At 44.7% G+C, this 4,368-nt stretch overlaps 1 pseudogene; it reads left to right on the forward strand.

The window, feature by feature from the left end:
- Positions 1-450: 450 nt before the first annotated feature.
- Positions 451-550, forward strand: LOC119966708 (annotated as a pseudogene).
- The last annotated feature ends 3,818 nt before the right edge of the window (positions 551-4,368 follow it).

Raw genomic sequence — 4,368 nt, forward strand, 5'->3', positions numbered from 1 at the left:
CAGGTTTGGCAGCATCTGTAGGGAGAGACAAGAGCTAACGTATCGAGTCCGATGATTCTTTGTCACAGCTGTTACAAACTGATTTCATCCCCCTGTCGGCACGGGGCGCGTAGTTCGCTGTCGCAGCTGGCGGTGAACCGGAGCATCGGAATGGGATTGAGGCTGGGCGCCGATCCCATTTTTCGACCGATACTCCATTCTCCGTCAGATTGGGAAGGCCGTTACCAGCATCAAGCAATGGAGAATCCACCCCTAAGCACTAAACGTCACCTGCTATTCAAAATTCCTTTAGATATGTTGAAATATTGTCGGGAACATGCTCCACATGAACTGCTCCTGAATACTTTCCATAGTCTTGGGAATTTCTGTGGATGACATCAACCCATCCTCTTTGAGCTTTCCCCACCTTACATCACAACATGGACAACTCATTCAACACAGAAGGTTAACATCGCTTCTTGGCCTTTTGGCTAGGATCAAGTGTAGTATCTGTTTTTATCAGTTTAACATAGAAGATTAACTAATTTCAAAATATATTCTTATATTCTATTCTTAATGGATGTGAAGAATATACTGTGGAAGATGATTGTTATGACAGTCCCACTATAAATATATGGGTCCGGATTCTCCGCTGTCGGGATTCTCCGTTGTGCCGGGACTGCACCCACGCCGGGGATTTCCCGACAGATCAAAATGATAACCACAAAGTAAAAGAAATGGAAACCCCGTTGGCCGGCTGGTGAGACGGAGAATCATTTGAAATTAGTAATTCATTCTTAGGAAATACCCAAAGTCTTTGGTCTTTGGCCGCCCAATAAAATAGTCATCAGGTTTGTAAATTTAAACACAATTAATTGTTACTAATAACGATAACTATCATTAACTAAACATCAAAAACAACAGGTTAACTATTATCTAATTCCTAAACCTCCCTCTTTGACTCACCCCACCCTCTACATACACACACACACACAAGACAGCCAAACACAGGGGAAAGAGGGGGTGAAGAAAAATGAAAAGAATAAACGTCACTGTTTCAGATGAACGTTTCCAGTACACGTTCTTCAGACTACGCCTTCAGTTCGAGGTTTTTTCTTTCAGTCTGTGGTAGTTTTCACTGTAGATTCGTCAAGGTCTCAAAAACCTCTCTACAGGTTCAGAAAACAGTAGATAGGTAGCATTTCAGGAGAAAGAGAGCCAGAGAAAGAAAGAGAGAAAGAGAGACAGACAACAGCTCAGAGCTTCTCCTTAGGGGCTGGTTTAGCACACTGGGCTAAATTGCTGGCTTTGAAAGCAGACCAAGGCAGGCCAGCAGCACGGGTTCAATTCCCGTACCAGCCTCCCCGAACAGGCGCCGGAATGTGGCGACTAGGGGCTTTTCACAGTGACTTCATTTGAAGCCTACTTGTGACAATAAGCGATTTTCATTTTTTCATTTCCTCTCAGTGTCCAGCATCCAACTGTCCCTTCCTGGATTCTCTGAAAACCATCTCACACCAGCAGAATCCAATCACCACCTGTCACCGGGCAGAATTCAGCCATTTGCCAATTCATTGGCCATCAGCCAACCAACCGAACCGAATCCCTCCAATCTCTCAGGAGCCAGAAAGTCTGAGTTCTGCTGTTCAAAAGCTAAATCTGCAAAATCGCAGTGTACTTTTCTGCAACGTTTGAGTCCCTCATCTTCTCTGCTCGACTTCAAGGTATCAGTCCATTCAATATCCATGAATCAAAATGATAACCACAAAGTAAAAGAAATGGGAAGTAATGGAATCAACAAGAAGGGGCCTTTGCATACCTCCCTCCCTAAAAGGAATGAAAGGTCAAGGCACAGGTGTTTCATTATGATGTACGCAAGACATAAATCACAAACACATATCCATTCATCCATTCACTCATTATACAAGTTCCCTTCCCAGTTTAGTAACTAGTCAGCCCTTCCCAGTTTAGTAGCAAGTCAACTACATTAGTAATTAGTCAGCCCTTAAGCTCGTGATAAAGTATCCGCAATCACACTATCCCTTCCAAGGATGTGTACAATTTTAGCATTTAACTGTTGTAATAATAAAACTCAAATGGAATAATTTTTCATTCCGGGTTTTAAACTTTTCTATAAACACAAGCAGATTATGGTCTGTATAAAATAAGCTCTGTTTATTGTCATCCCGGACATATATTTCAAAATGCTGAAGGGCTAGTAGCAAGGCAAAGGCTTCCTTTTCAATGGTGTAGTACCTTCTTTGGCATGGACTTAGTCTTTTTTGGAAAATATCCCACTGGCCTATCTATACCTGCATCATCATCTTGTAGTAACACTGCCCCCCTCACCATACCACCCTCTTCCCCCCCCCCCTCCCCCCCAGTCCCCAGTCGCTGGCATACATGATCATTTCAAAAGGTCTGGAAAATTCCAGGGCTGCCAGCACTGGTTCACCCACCAACCTGACCAACCTGGCCCTCAACCTTCCAAAACTCTACTTGGCATTCTGTGGACCACACACCATTTTCTCTTGTTACAGCAACATCACCAACATGCACCGGATTTCGGTCTCTAACTGGGTCACTCTCCATGGGTTTAGTCCAGTCAAATGTTGCTTTGTTGGTTCGGGGTTTCCCGTGTCTGCATAATGATTAGTTAACATAGTGCACCCTGATATGTTTGTACAAATCTACCCATTTTTTCAGTATCTTAATTAGATCTTTTCTCTTTCAATAATAACCTTTATTGTCACAAGTAGGCTTACATTAACACTGCAATGAAGTTACTGTGAAAAGCCCCTAGTTGCCACATTCCGGTGCCTATTCGAGTACACAGAGGCAGAATTCAGAATGTCCAAAGTACCCCACAGCACGTCTCTCAGGACTTGTGGGAGGAAACCAGAGTGCCCGGAGGAAACCCACGCAGGCACGGGGAGAACGTGCAGACTCCGCACAGACAGTGACCCAAGCCGGGAATCGAACCTGGGACCTGGTGCTGTGAAGCAACAGTGCTAACCACTGTGCTACTGTGGCACCCTTTTACATCTCCTAAATAGGCAAACTGGGCCTCTAATTATCTGAGTAGTCTGTATTTGTTAGTCATACCACCGGAGGGTCGTTCTCTGAACTGTCAACCTTGTCTCCTACCTCTTCCCATTTCTGTCCTCTTCCACTACTTCTACCACCTGACACACTTGGTTCCTCTTCCCTACGACAATATTTCTTTACAGATTTACATGGCATAATCGGTCCTTCTTCCTACGGTCTGCAGTATCTGTTAGGTAAGTCACTTTACTCACTCTCCTAACTACCTCATAGGGGCAATGAATTTGCCGGAGGTTCACCCTACAATGGAAACAATATATTTTTAAAATAAATTTAGAGTACCCAATTAATTTTTTCCAATTACGGGGAAATTTAGCCTGGCCAATCCACCTACGCTGCACATCTTTTGGGTTGTGGGGATGAAACCCTCTCAAGCACGGGGAGAATGTGCAAACTCCACAGGGACAGTGACCCAGAGCCGGGATCGAACCTGGGAGGCAGCAGCAATGGAAACAACATTAATTGTATTAACAATATGAAATTAAATGAAATGAAATGAAATTGAAATGAAAATGGCTTATTGTCACTAGTAGAACAAGAACAAAGAACAAAGAAAATTACAGCACAGGAACAGGCCCTTCGGCCCTCCCAGCCTGCGCCGATCCAGATCCTTTATCTAAACCTGTCTCCTATTTTCCAAGGTCTACTTCCCTCTGTTCCCGCCCGTTCATATACCCGTCTAGATGCCTCTTAAATGATGCTATCGTGCCCGCCTCTACCATCTCCGCTGGTAAAGCGTTCCAGGCACCCACCACCCTCTGCGTAAAAAACTTTCCACGCACATCTCCCTTAAACTTTCCCCCTCTCACTTTGAAATCATGACCCCTTGTAACTGACACCCCCACTCTTGGAAAAAGCTTGTTGCTATCCACCCTGTCCATACCTCTCAATATTTTGTCGACCTCAATCAGGTCCCCCCTCAACATCCGTCTTTCCAATGAAAACAATCCTAATCTACTCAACCTTTCTTCATAGCTAGTCCCCTCCGTACCAGGCAACATCCTGGTGAACCTCTGCATCCTCTCCAAAGCATCCACATCCTTCTGGTGATGTGGCGACCAGAACTGCACGCAGTATTCCAAATGTGGCCTAACCAAAGTCCTATACAACTGTAACATGACCTGCCGACTCTTGTACTCAATACCCCGTCCGATGAAGGCAAGCATGCTGTATGCCTTCTTGACCACTCTATCAACCTGCATTGCCACCTTCAGGGTACAATGGACCTGAACTCCCAGATCTCTCTGTACATCAATTTCCCCCAGGACCCTTCCATTGACCATA

The sequence above is a fragment of the Scyliorhinus canicula genome, chromosome 5, assembly GCF_902713615.1.
Source record: "Scyliorhinus canicula chromosome 5, sScyCan1.1, whole genome shotgun sequence".
In the NCBI taxonomy this organism is placed as follows: domain Eukaryota; kingdom Metazoa; phylum Chordata; class Chondrichthyes; order Carcharhiniformes; family Scyliorhinidae; genus Scyliorhinus; species Scyliorhinus canicula.